Here is a 15,149-nt window from a genome sequence, read left to right as displayed (position 1 = left end):
TCGGGCTGCAATTTATCACAACACTCAAATTTTAGCTTGCTCTAGCAGAAAATTAAAGATAGTAGCTAGAGCTCCCATGTTTATGTGCAGTAGTAATTGAGATCTGTATGATATTTGTAATCAATTCTATTCATGAGTTTTTAATATGAAGCATAGAAAATGCTCAGGGTTCCACTATCATAAAAAGATAACGAAACATGATTCAAGCACTTGCCCATAGGCAAACCCACATTAAATATAAAGAAACAAGAAAGAAATCAAACTACCATCATCCGAAAACCAAGATTTCCCAAGCACCAAGCTAAGTTAAACTTGCAAACTCTCAGTCTCTATAAACTCACCATTACAGACGTATGATCATTACCCTTCAACCAAGCTATTCTATTCCACTTCTACATACAGAAAAAACTAAAGGAGCATACTTAATAATACGACGAAACATTTATACGAAACACCTATCCCGAGCACACGCAAGGGAATCGTAGATAGGCAAGTGAAATCCAATCCACGAAATAATTTGAACCATGGATGACACAGTTGTGGTAAAGGTCATAATTGGCGGACCCTCATGGACAAATGATTGATTTAACTATTCAAATCAATTTACATGAGGGACTTTCTTTGACAGAATAGCTTGCAAAGGGGTTGTAGATACTGTTGTACGAACAACATATGTTGGATATCTTACATGTAGACTTGTTGAAGTAGTTCAACATATTATTGTGCGTAGAAGAGATTGTGGTATTTCAGTTCTAAACCTCGGAAACAAGCATAACCAAGATCACAACCTCGCGACAATGTACTCAACACGGCTATTATTCAAAAGCCTATTTTACAGAGGTCACAAACAGGTTGACATAGCAGATGTAGGCAAACACAACGACAATATGACACATCTTCCACTACTCATCCTCGTCCGACGAGCTCTGATCTTCAATTTGTAAAGTTCCCTTCCTTGAAGTAGAGGCTCGGAGCGAAAGCGCCATCACCTGAATTGCGTCTCCACCTGCTAAAACATCATTCTTATGACTACCTGACTGTAAACCATCCCTGTATCTAAAAAAGGAACATGCATAACAGTTAACAGATGATCTCTACAGGTGAGATATTATCAACTTAAATTCAAAACATGCTTGATTTATTAACTTCCACAGGGCCTGGCACAAAGATGCGACTCCAACAACATGTAAATTAGTTTTGCCAGTAAGTTTTTATGCAATCCATGTAAAATACTGACTACATTTTGCAGGTGTATCCATGACACTCATTGGCTTGGTAACTACACTCCAGATAAACAGTATGATGATGAATTGTTTCCAATTCATCACAAACCTGCATTTGAAATTTCCTTGCCAAACCCTTTTTCGCATACTATCTTTAGTTGCAATAGCATTATGCCAAATCAACCGCTACCAGATTTCTATTTTTGTGGAATTATAGCTTCCCACAAATGTTTAACATTTCTTTTTGTCATATTCTCATGTAATTTCTTATACAAGGAGTTTACAAAAAAAAAATGCCAGAGTTTGTCAAATTCCAAATAGGTTTGTCTTCCTCCTCACCCAGAGGACACCTCATTATTTTATCAACCATTCTTCTCAATTCTTGTTGATTTTCATCTAACCACCTTCTGTAATTAAATTGCCAATTCAGCAGAGCTGCATTAGCCACATAACTATTTTTGTTCATTACAGATTTCAAAAAGAGGAAACATGTTTTTTCAGAGGTTGAGATGTGCACAAAGCATCATAACAATTTCTCATACTTATGTTATCCATATATGTTTGTTTAATTTAAGTATATCACACCAACAAGCAGAGTCAAATTGCTTACGATCTATCAAAGTTATATGTTTAAAATGGACATACTTTGCTTGAATCAAACCTTGCCACATACATCCTCACCACTTTCTAATTTCCACCACCATTTGCATAAAAGACTTGTATTCATTTTTTCCATGTTTTAAATTTCCAAACACCCTTTTGTTTTTGTCAACAAAAAAATTCATATGATATTTTCTAGTAAAATTCACCCCTTGCCAAAAGAACTTTTTTGAATCGTCAGCAAATTTTAATTAAAAGTTGTGAGAAATGTAAACATAGACATGTAGTAGATGTAAATACCATTCAGTGAAGCATCTATATACACGGGTCTCCCGGCAAGAGACACTGAACCACCTTGCCACCCATCCAAATATTTTAAATTTCTTTCCTCAATAAATTTTAAATCCGTATCGTAATAGTAACATTTCTTAATCTCAAATATCTTTGACAAAAAAATTCGAGAATACACCCTGGAAGGTGTATCAATAATATAGAAGAAATGCTAGGACAGCCGGTACAACGCCAAGAAGGCTATAACTCCACACAAACACCAAGATAACACACCTTCTACAAACCGATGATATACAAATATCTTTATTCTATGAAGTAGTAATAGTAACATATTACATAGGCATCCGAGATCATAAATTTCTTCCATCATACTATCATTCTGAAAGATAATGAGTAGATACGTCTTTGTACGTACAGATTGCGAATACAACTTTGTAGGCAGCAGCGGATGCAGACTACCAGGTATACGTACTAATCTACAAGGCAGCTGCACGATCCACCATGGCAAGGCCCTCTTCGAGATGCTTGAGCACGCTTTCGTCCGCGAGCAGCTCCGGCGCAAAGAGATTCTTCCAGCCGTTGCACCACGCGGTGGCCTCCGCCAGCGGGGGCCTCGCGGCCAGCAGCCAGTGTCGGAGCGCGCCTTTCCACTTATCGAAGAACAACTCTGCTTCCAGCATCGACACCACGTCCTCAGCGCGCGCGAGAGGTGCCCAGAGCATCACCGTGCGGAACGAGGAGTCGACATGCTTCGGCGGCGTGACCCTGAGCTCCCGCACCAGCCGCGCCAGCTTCGGTACGACGTGGCGCCGGCTGAACACGTCCCACAGCGTCGGGTCAAGGTACTCCTTCCACGGCGAGACGACGCCGTAGCCTCTGTTCGCGATCTTGCTCTCCACGAAGCCGTACAAGCTCCTCGGCAGGTGGCCCATGATCGGGATCATCACCGGTAGAAAAACAGGCTTCCGTCCAGCCCCATAAGTCGCGAAGCTATAGGAACCGCGACTAATGAGACCTTTAGTCGCGGTTCGGGAGGCGAACCGCGACCAAAGGTTTGGGTCCAGGGCGCTCGGTGGCCAGCTGGTGCACGTGGGGGGCTTTAGTCGCGGTTGGCCAAGGCCTTTAGTCGCGGTTGGCCAGGCCAACCGCGACTAAAGCCCCTCCCCTATATATACCCATCCAGCAGCCAACACTTAGCCATTTGGAGCCATTCTCTTCACAAACTTCACAAGTGGGTGTTAGGTTTGCTTTTGGTTCCTCTTATGCACATAAGGTGTTTGATGAAATGCCCCAAGAGCATGAAACAAACATGATATGAAGTGTTGGAGCCACACTTGAGCTTTCTCATTTATTTTTTCCTCCTCGATCGCGGTTAGCAACTTGAACCTTTGATGTGTCATTGATAAAATATGCATGTGTGTAGTTCATTGTTTAATTTATATTATTTGTAGCTAGTTAGTTTAACAAATGCATGATGGTTAATTATATATTTTATATTATAATAATGCAGATGAATCGGCAATGGATGTACGGTAACCGACTCTCCGGCGAGTTCACTACGAGTTTGAAAGATTTCCTCGTAGTGGCTAATGCGAACAAGCATGGGGGTTTTGTTATCTGTCCATGTGTTAACTGTAAGAATCAGAAGGGTTACTCTTCATCAAGAGATGTTCACATGCACCTGCTTTGGCATGGTTTCATGCCAAGCTATAATTGTTGGACCAAGCATGGAGAAAGAGGGGTTATAATGGAAGAAGATGAAGAAGGGGATGATTTCATCGATGAAAGCTATCTTGCTCATTTCGGTGATACTTTCATGGAGGATGCTGAAGGTGAAGGGGAAGGTGAAGGGGAAGGTGAAGAAGAGGCACGTGATGATCCCGTTGATGATCTTGGTCGGACCATTGCTGATGCACGGAGACGCTGCGAAACTGAAAAGGAGAGGGAGAATTTGGATCGCATGTTAGAGGATCACAGAAAGGCGCTGTACCCCGGATGCGATGATGGTCTGAAAAAGCTGGGCTGCACACTGGATTTGCTGAAATGGAAGGCACAGGCAGGTGTAGCTGACTCGGCATTTGAAAACTTGCTGAAAATGTTGAAGAATATGTTTCCAAAGAATAACGAGTTACCCGCCAGTACGTACGAAGCAAAGAAGGTTGTCTGCCCTCTAGGTTTAGAGGTTCTGAAGATACATGCATGCATCAACGACTGCATCCTCTACCGCGGTGAATACGAGAATTTGAATGAATGCCCGGTATGCACTGCATTGCGTTATAAGATCGGAGGCGATGACCCCGGTGACGATGTTGAGGGCCGAAACCCGGAAGAGGGTTCCCGCCAAGGTGATGTGGTATGCTCCTATACTAACTCGGTAGAAACGTATGTTAAGGAACAAAGATCATGCCAAGTTGTTGCGATGGCACAAAGAGGACCGTAAGTCGGACGGGGAGTTGAGACACCCCGCAGATGGAACGCAATGGAGAAAGATCGACAGAGAGTTCAAAGATTTTGCAGCTGACGCAAGGAACATAAGATTTGGTCTAAGTACGGATGGCATGAATCCTTTTGGCGAGCAGAGCTCCAGCCATAGCACCTGGCCCGTGACTCTATGCATCTACAACCTTCCTCCTTGGTTGTGCATGAAGCGGAAGTTCATTATGATGCCAGTGCTCATCCAAGGTCCGAAGCAACCCGGCAACGACATCGATGTGTACCTAAGACCATTAGTTGATGAACTTTTACAGCTGTGGGGCAGACCTGGTGTCAGTGTGTGGGATGAGCACAAAGAAGAGGAATTTGACCTACGAGCGTTGCTTTTCGTAACCATCAACGATTGGCCTGCTCTTAGTAACCTTTCGGGACTGTCAAATAAGGGATACAATGCATGCACGCACTGCTTACATGAGACTGAAAGTGTACATTTGACAAATTGTAAGAAGAACGTGTACCTTGGGCATCGTCGATTTCTTCCGAAAGGTCATCCAGTAAGAAAGAAAGGCAAGCATTACAACGGCAAGGCAGATAACCGGCCGAAGCCTGCGGAACACACTGGTGCTGAGGTATTTGATATGGTCAAGGATTTGAAAGTCATCTTTGGAAAGGGTCCTGACGGACAATCAGTTCCGAAGGGAGATGACGGGCACGCAGCCATGTGGAAGAAGAAATCTATATTCTGGGAGCTAGAATATTGGAAAGTCCTAGAAGTCCGCTCTGCAATCGACGTGATGCACGTTACGAAGAATATTTGCGTGAACCTCCTAAACTTCTTGGGCGTGTATGGGAAGTCAAATGATACAAATGAAGCACAGCAGGACCAGCAAAGTTTGAAAGACCCTGATGACCGGCATCCGGAACGGTTTCAAGGTCGTGCCAGCTACGCTCTGACCAAAGAAGAGAAGGTCATCTTTTTTGAATGCCTGAGCAGTATGAAGGTCCCGTCTGGATTCTCGTCCAATATAAAGGGAATAATAAACATGGCGGAGAAAAAGTTCCAAAACCTGAAGTCTCACGACTGCCACGTGATTATGACACAATTGCTTCCGATTGCTTTGAGGGGGCTCCTGCCGGAAAATGTTCGAGTAGCCATTGTGAAGCTATGTGCATTCCTCAATGAAATCTCTCAGAAGGTAATCAATCCAGAAGTTCTACCACGGTTACAGAACGATGTGATCCAATGTCTTGTCAGTTTCGAGTTGGTGTTCCTGCCATCCTTCTTCAATATTATGACGCACCTCCTGGTTCACCTAGTCGATGAGATTTCCATTCTCGGTCCTGCATTTCTACACAATATGTTCCCCTTCGAGAGGTTCATGGGAATATTAAAGAAATATGTTCGTAACCGTGCTAGGCCAGAAGGAAGCATCGCCAAGGGCTATGGAAATGAGGAGGTAATTGAGTTTTGTGTTGACTTTGTTCCTGACCTTAAGCCGATTGGTCTTCCTCGATCGCGGCACGAGGGGAGACTAAGTGGAAAAGGCACGATCGGAAGGAAATCAACGATATGTATGGACGGCCATTCTCTGACTGAAGCAGACCACACAGTTCTGACCAATTCCAGCTTGGTGGCTCCGTACTTTGAGAAACACAAGAATATTTTACGCTCGGACAACCCTGGGAAGCCTGAATCTTGGATTAGGAAGGCCCACATGGAGACTTTCGGCAGTTGGTTGAGAAAACATTTAATGAATGACGATCATGTTGTAGATCAGCTGTACATGTTGGCCAAGACACCATCTTTGACTATAACGACTTTCCAAGGGTACGAGATAAATGGGAATACATTTTACACGATCGCCCAAGATAAAAAGAGCACCAACCAAAACAGTGGCGTCCGCTTTGATGCAGCAACCGAGAATGGGCAAAAGGTCACATATTATGGTTACATAGAGGAGATATGAGAACTTGACTATGGACCCTCCTTTAGGGTCCCTTTGTTCCGGTGCAAATGGTTCAAGCTAACAGGAGGTGGGGTAAAGGTGGACCAGCAATATGGAATGACAATGGTGGATTTCAACAATCTTGGTTACCTTGACGAACCATTCGTCCTAGCGAAAGATGTCGCTCAGGTTTTCTATGTGAAGGACATGAGTAGCAAACCGAGGAAACGGAAAGATAAGAAAACGATCAGTACATCATGCGATGATCCAAAGCGCCACATTGTTCTTTCAGGGAAAAGAAACATCGTGGGAGTGGAGGACAAGACAGACATGTCAGAAGATTATAATATGTTTGCTGAAATTCCGCCCTTCAAAGTGAACACCGACCCAAGCATTAAGTTAAATGATGAGGATGCTCCATGGATACGGCACAATCGTAAGCAAGCAGGGACACAAGGGAAGAAATGATGTGTAATAATTTATTGTACCAAACTTTGTTGAATGGATCATGTGAATTATATTACCCGTGATGTGTTTGGTGTCCATTTTCGAATGATTCAATTGACTCGAGATAGCACTGATGATACATGAAATTTGGAGTGATTCACCATACTCCTGCCGAGACGTATAATATGCATACTCGTAGTCTTCATAGTCGCCGCCGTTGTACTGGTAGTCGTCGCCTTCTAAGTTGCCGCCGTCGTCGTCGCTGCCGTCGTCGTCGCTGTCGTCGGGCGGCGCTCGTGGCTCGAACTGAGGGTAGCGCAGGCGGGGGATATCGCCGGCCGTGATGTAGTCCATGACGCTCTGCAGAGTCCGGCCGTACCACCATAGCCGACGGCCGGCCTCGTGGAAGTTCCCAGGAGGCTGACCGTCCTCCTCATACCTGGCGAGCGCCCTCTCACGCCGATTGATGAAGAAGGCGTCCCAAGTATGCTGGTTATCGGGATGCCAGCGGGGATTCATCCGCTGCTCCGGCGTGAGGTCGAGGTAGTAGTGGTTCGTGATGGCCGCCCGGCGCGCAGTACCCTGAGGGACGGGAGGGACCGGCACGCCGCCGGCGCTTAGGCTCCAGCCGGCGGGGACACGGTAGCCCGGTGGGCAAGGGTAGTTCGAGGCGCAAAGCTCCTCCACCTGCTGGTAGGTTAGAGTGGGTGCGGTGAAAGCCATGAGAGAGTGATGAGAGATTGTAGAGATGTGATAATGCTGGCCAAGCCGGGCTACATATATGTAGTGACAAATGGCGGGAAAAATGGGAGCGGGAAGACAAGAGGCGGGAAGAAAGTGGCGGGAAGAAATTGGCGGGAAGAAATTGGCGGGAAGAAAGAGGCGGGAAGACAGGGAAGAAATGGCGGGAAGACGAGGCGGGAAGAGGGGGTCGGCGGAAAGACAGAGGCGGGAAGAGGGGGCCAACGAGAAGACAGAGGCGACCGGGAAGAAATTTTGAATTGAATTAGTTTTATTTTTATGAATTTATTGATGTATTATTTGTATTTTTAAAATTTTGAATTGAATTAGGTTTATTTTTCTGAATTTTTTGATATATTATTTGTATTTTTAAAATTTTGAATTGAATTAGTTTTATTTTTCTGAATTTTTTGATATATTATTTGTATTTTTAAAATTTTGAATTGAATTAGTTTTATTTTTATGAATTTTTTGATATATTATTTGTATTTTTAAAATTTTGAATTGAATTAGTTTTATTTTTCTGAATTTTTTGATATATTATTTGTATTTTTAAAATTTTGAATTGAATTGGTTTTATTTTTATGAATTTTTTGATATATTATTTGTATTTTTAAAATTTTGAATTGAACTAGTTTTATTTTTCTGAATTTTTTGATATATTATTTGTATTTTTAAAATTTTGAATTGAATTAGTTTTATTTTTCTGAGTTTTTCTGTATTTTTAACATTTTGAAAAACAAAAAGTAATTCAAAAATACCTTTAGTCGCGGTTGGCCTCGCAAACCGCGACTAAAGGTCTGTGCGCGCGCGGGAACGAAAAACCGGCGAAAAAAAGCCTTTTGTCGCGGTTGGTGTCGCCAACCGCGACAAAAGGCCTCCCCTATAAAAGCTCGCGGCGCCCTCGCGCGATCCACACTTCGTCTTCTCGCTCGAAACCGCCGCTCACAGAGACGCGTCACAGACGCCCGACGCCGCCGGACGACACGCCGCCAACGACGCCGCCGGACGACGCCGAAACGCCGCCTCGATCTCGCAGTCTCTCGCCGCGCCGCGCCTCGCCGTGTGTACGTCGTCGACGCTCAGCTCGCCGCGCCGCCTCTCGCCGTTTCCCCGGCTGCCGTACGGGTGCGCGCACTCGCGCCACCGGCCACCACCACACGCCGCACGACCGCCGCCACCACACACCGCACTCTGCCGCCACACACCGCACTCCGTCGCTAATCTCGAGCCCCCCCGGCCGCCGCTCGATCGATCTCCTGCCGCGCCGCCGCTGCCGCATCGACGAGATGGAGACGACGACGCGGCACCGCCGCCGCCCTCGCCGCTGCCCCCGCGACCGCTGCCGCGCTCTCCCGGCCGGCCGTCGGCGAGGCGCCACAGCGCGCCGCCGGCGCGCCCTCGCCGCGCGCGCGGGTTGCGCCCCGCTCGGCAGAGAACTAGAGAGGGAGAAGTTTTTTGGTTTTTTTTTTGGTTTTTTTTTAAATCGTAACTAACTTTTTTTAATTAAAATTGTAATTTAATTACACACTTTTTTGTTTACTGAACAACAAATTTACTATAAGTTTAACTATAAGTTTTTTTAATTAAAAACTAGTAAAAATGCAACTACGTACAACTTTGACTTAATAAAAATTGAACTAAAATGGGTACTAAAAAAAGAACTAAAATTTTGACTTAATTAAAAACTTTGTCTTAATTAAAAACTTTGACTTAATTAAAAACTTTGTTTAGAAAAAGAACTAAAATTTTGACTTAATAAAAATGAACTAAAATTTTGACTTAATAAAAATTGACTTAATAAAAAATGAACTAAAATTTTGACTTAATAAAAAATGAACTAAAATTGTAACGCCGCCGTACCGTCGCCAACGCCGTCAACGCGCCAACGCTACCTCTATTCATAAAAATGTAACGCCGTCAACGCTACCGCCTCTATTCAACGCGCCAACGCCAACGCTACCTCTATTCAACGCACCAACGCCAACGCCGTCAACGCGCCAACGCCAACGCGCTCGTCCTCGCCTCCCTCTTCCGCGACACCCTCTCCCACCCCTTCCTCGCCCCCTCCTTTTGCCACCGCTATTTCACCACCGCCACCGGTCTCTCGGTCACTTTTAAAATAACTTAACAAAAGTTTGTCACTTTTAAAATAACAAAAATAACTTAACCACCGTGCGTATACGGAGGGGGCACCGCCACCGCGAGGGTTATGTGTCCTCGGCACCGCCACCGCCCTTTCGCCACCGCCCTTTCGCCACCGCCACCGGTCTCTCGGTCACGCGGTCACTGCGTCCCCCCTCTCGCCTCCCTCGTCGCCCTCTCTGTTTATATGTAGAAGAGATGTGATAATGCATATACACAATTAATTTGTTTTTACTACATGTTTTCAGGACTGACATATGGCGGACGATAGAGCTGACCCGATTATGGACAACTATGATCCGGACCTTGAAGACCATATGTTCGGCATCATAAACGGCGATATTCTATATGTGCCGACCGGACAAGAAGAAGATGATATCTCTTCTTATCTGAACCTTGAGGGTGAAGATGAAGGGCGCCGTCAGCAAGATGATGCCGAAGAAACGTCGATAAACGACGATCTTCAATTGGAAGTAGCAACCACCTCCGGCGCCGAGGTATATATATACATTGAGCCTCTGGTGATACAAACTAACTGATTTGAATAAATATGTGTGTACTAACGCGCGCGACTCTCTTTCTTATTTTAGCCCTCGGCCGGATCGTCGAAACAATCGAGTACGTCGTCAAAGCGTGGCGCAACCAAGACGATGAAACCAGGAGAAACATACACCATCGAGGTTGTCGAGGAAGCAACCGGCAGGCCGCTGGAGCCCCGCAAGAACGCCACCAAGTTTATCAGCCAATGCGGAGCCGTTGTTAGAGACAACGTCTTGATCACCGTCCAGGAGTGGAATGAGCCAAAGAAGGCACATCTTGGTTTCACTTTTGTCGATAAGAGAACAAAAAAAGATTGCTTCAACAAGCTTATGAAACATTTCGTTCTACCTCCGGAATACCGCAAATACGATGAGGAGGGTAACAAGATTGAGGAAAACAAGGAGAGGTGCAAGCTAGTCAAACAGTTCGCTCTTTCTAAGATGTCCGACACATTCCGGAAATACAAGCAAAATCTAACCCATGACTTTGTCAAGAAGGGCAAGACTCCGGATTTCAAAGGACAATATGAGAAACTGCAACATGATTGGCCAGAATTTGTGAAGCAAAAGAAATCGGAGCCGTTCCTTCAAATATCGAAAAAAATAAGGAAAATGCGGCCAAGAAGGAGTACAATCATATTATGGGGCCAGGAGAGTATCGCCTTTGGATGCCTAGGTGGGAGAAGATGGAGAACGAGCTGAGGGCGCGAGGAATCCGTCCAGGTACGGAGGGATGGGACCCAAGGGCCAAAAGCTGGTGGTACGGGCACGGGGGATCGCTGAACCCGGAGACAGGGGAGTGTGTTTACCAGGGCAAAATAATTAAACCCACCCAAAAGCTTATTGAGACAATGAGGGATGCTCAAGAGGGGAGGATCAAGTTCAACAGAGAGAATGACGCCCTGACAAAAGCCCTCGGGAATCCTGAACACGGAGGACATGTACGAGGCATGGGGCACATTCCGTGGAAAGTAGGGTTCCCCCAGAACGATGACCCGTTCGGTTACAGAAGCCGTAAGAGAAAGATGGATCGGGAAGCAGATGTTGTGGCCCGGTTGGCATCGGAAATGGATGTCATGAAGAAAACCGTGAGTGTACTAGTAGCCGAAAGAGATGCAGCTCGGGCGCAGCATGAAGATCATCCATTGGATCTCGGAAGCCAGCAGCGGAGAAGCAGCGTGGCTTCCACGGAGGCCCCACCGGCTGGTGCACCGACGATCGAAATTACTGCACCGGAGCCTCTGGTGGTCGAAATTACTGCACCGGAGCCTCCTCGCTACCCCGTGGACGATATAAAGGAGATGAAAGCATGTCATCTGTATTATCCTATCGGGAACATGTCCATGAAGGTAGCCATCGGCAGTGCTTTACCACCTGGAGCACTCCACCACAACAACCCCATTCAAGATGGCTATGCTCGTGTCACGGTGGAGGACATAGTCCAAGGGTTTGAGGACCTGGACATTGACATTGCTACACCTGAAGGGGCGACAAGACTTGGAGATGTCAAGCGCCAGTTCATTCTATGGCAGAAGAAGTTTATCAAGTTTCCAGGCGAGGCGCCAACAAGTCCACCCCCCTACGGTGGTGGTGGTGGCGGCGGTGGCGGTGGTGGTGGTGCTTCACCTACACCTCCTTCACGTCAGCCGACGCCGCCCCCCAATTCACCTCCGGCGGGTAAGCAGCCGCCGCCCCCTAGTCCGCCCCGGGCGGGTAAGCAGACGCCGCCCCCCAATCCACCTCCGGCGAAGAAGCAGAAGCAGCAGTCCTGAATTATTAACCCGGACCCTTACGTACCTAAGAAAACAAAGGTACCGGAGCCATCACTGAAGCCTCTCCCCACGAGGCCTTGGGAACGTAGTGCCGAGGAAGTCGAGGCGGCCGCGACTGCTGATTTAGAGAAATGGAAGGCGGGCTGCAAGAAGAAAAGAGAGCCCGAGCCCAAGCCAGTATTTTCTGATGAGCAAAAGAAGTGGGCTAAGTCATTTTTGAACACACCGTCCCAAGCCGCGAAGAATCTGCCTGACGACTATGCACGTGAACTAAAGAATCAGGCACGCATGTTCAAGAAGAAGAAAGAGGAGGCCGATAAAGCGGAATTAGAAAGTGCACAAAGCGGGAAACGAGTTGTTGCCCAGCTCGGGGAACAAAGTAAACAATCGATTGCCCCGCTTATAGTGACAGCCGCCGGTCCGGATGCCCCCGAAATCATAGAAGCTGCGGCAGCACAGGGATTGACTGTAACGAGTGCCAGAGAACAAGCGGCCAACTTAGGTATTACTCTTCGTGAACTGTTAGGCCTTGATGAGGCGCCAGTGAAGGAGGTAGTACTTACATATGTGAAGAATGGGCCTCTCGTCGAGCCTGCGCAGGAAGAGGATCTACCTCCACAAATGAAAGGTCTGCTGAACTGGTACAAGGGTTACATAAAACATAAAAACGCCAAAGATTATATTTATGCGGAAGTTGGATATGAGCATCACTTCAAACAATACTCTGTACAAATTCATCTGAGTGAATTGTTCCAGCTTTTCAATCTGCGCGAGCTCGACAAATCTATCATCAGTTGCTACGTTCTGTAAGTGATTTATTTCTACCCCATCTCGTTCATATTGCCTGCACTATATATATATATATGTCCTAACTATATTGTTGTGTCCGCTATTATACATGCAGATTGAAGATTAAGGAATGCAGAGTAAGGAGCATCCATGATGTTGGGTTCATTGACCCACACATCGTTAATGGATATACGTTAAAGCATCACCCCGCCGACGTGGAGAAAGACCTGTGGCGGTTTCTTGAAAAGCAGGAACTCAAAAGTGATATTCTATTTCCTTACCATTTTGGGTGAGTGTTTATGTCTTGAGCACATTCTCTTTTGTTTACTCCATGCATGGTATGTGGCCGGCTAATCGATGAGTTATGCATGACGTACTGTGCATGTATCGTGTCCGCAGGTTCCACTGGATTCTGCTAGTAATTAAAGTTGACAAATCAGAATGTATCGTCCACGACTCTCTGAATATGGATAAGGCGGAGTGGGCCGACATGAGACAAATGATTCAAAAGTAATTGTTTTCATTCATTTGCGCTCTATATCGATCGGCCTATTTCGTTCATTTCCTAATTAAGCTTCAAGTAATTAACTAATAACTCTCTTGTTCATTTAATTTTCTTTGCCTCGTAGGGTTTGGAGACGGTTCTCAGATACAAAGGTCGGTGAATTCAAAAAAGAGCTAAATTTCATGCGGTCAAAGGCTAAGAATGGTGGCGATATTCAGCCACCGGGAACCAATCTGTGTGGATACTATGTCTGTGAGATGATCCGGAGATACACCTCTGAGCGCGTTCCGAGTGATCTCAATGCTCAGAGGAATAACCTCCGGATGATGCTTAGTCCAGAAGCTCGCTTCCGACCACTTCAAGAGGAACTAGCTGGATGGTTCAGGAGGGAAGTCCTCGATCCTAAAGGAGAACACCATTGCGAGGACGTAGAACTATACATGCATTAAATTATGTATGGAAACTTGTTCAATCTTGTATATGGTCATCCGATGATATTGAATATATATTGTATATTCCTCTTGAATTCTTTTTGGTTCTAATTTCAAATTTGTTTAAAATTGTACATTCATATGCATGTATATATGTAGTACCGTAGAATATGTGAAACTCCTTCAAAATTACAATAAAGCACAAAAGAAATAAAACAATATACAAATTAAACAGAAAATATGTTTAGGGGGGGGGGGGGGGGCAGGTTTAGGGGGGGCCTAAAACCCTAAACCTGCGGCGGCCTTTAGTCGCGGTTGGCCAGAAGAACCGCGACTAAAGGTCCTCCGCCCCGACGGTCGCCTGGCGCCCACGTGGACGGGCCTTTAGTCGCGGTTCGTAAGCAACCGCGACTAAAGGGGGGGCCTTTAGTCGCGGTTGCGCAACCGCGACTAATGGCAGTTGCGAACCGCGACCAAAGGCCCTTTTTCCACCAGTGGATCAGCGGGCGTAGCCAGTGGCGGCAGCCCGGGTCCCACGACGGCTCCCACTCCCCCGCGTCCACGGCCATCGCCGGCGTGATCACGTGATCCACGACGTAACGCGTCACCGACGGCGGCAGCGCGGCTTTCCACGTCCCCGGCTTGCGCTTCCGCTGGAAGAACACCTTCTTGGACCTGACCATCACCGCCAGCGCGTTCGCCGTCTCCGCGCTGTCGTCCCCTCCATGCCTCATGTCGCGCAGCGCCGAGATGATCTTGTCGCAGCACTCCTGCTCCAGAAGCAGGGCCCGCGAAAGCTTCTGCCACTCGTGCCACTTCTGATCCTCCGGTGACGGCTTCCGCGGCGGCGGCGGCGCGGCAAGGCCGTTATCGTATGGCTCCTCGCCATGCCCGATGCCGGCTTTTGGACACCCGCTCCGTGGCTTTTATGGGTGCGACGATCCCTTGCCCACGCGCGCCGAGACCCCAGCCTTCCCGATAATTCCAACGTCGCATCATGTTCGCCACCGCCGGGATCGTCAACGCGAGGCTGCCCGGCGGCTCCACTACCGCCGCCATGTCAGTTGGCCTTTTGTTCTGCCGAGTACTTCTCCGGCAAGATACAAAAACTAGCAAAGCTAGCTCCTCTAAGATGAACGCGCACGTACTAACCAATCAGGCAGGCTTCTGGATTGATTCTAGCGATTTACAGCCTAGCTAGGTGCACATATATACGCATATGCTACACTGAAGGACCTAGTCGGAGTACACTACACCTCGTATCGTACTTGGACACACACCCTACCT

At 46.7% G+C, this 15,149-nt stretch overlaps 1 pseudogene; it reads right to left on the bottom strand.

Moving 5' to 3' along the window:
* Positions 1–2,590: 2,590 nt before the first annotated feature.
* Positions 2,591–14,921, bottom strand: LOC127329154 (septin and tuftelin-interacting protein 1 homolog 1-like; annotated as a pseudogene).
* Positions 14,922–15,149: the final 228 nt, after the last annotated feature.

Source organism: Lolium perenne, chromosome 2 (genome assembly GCF_019359855.2).
Source record: "Lolium perenne isolate Kyuss_39 chromosome 2, Kyuss_2.0, whole genome shotgun sequence".
In the NCBI taxonomy this organism is placed as follows: Eukaryota; Viridiplantae; Streptophyta; class Magnoliopsida; order Poales; family Poaceae; genus Lolium; species Lolium perenne.
This window is presented reverse-complemented; position numbering and strand designations above follow the sequence as displayed.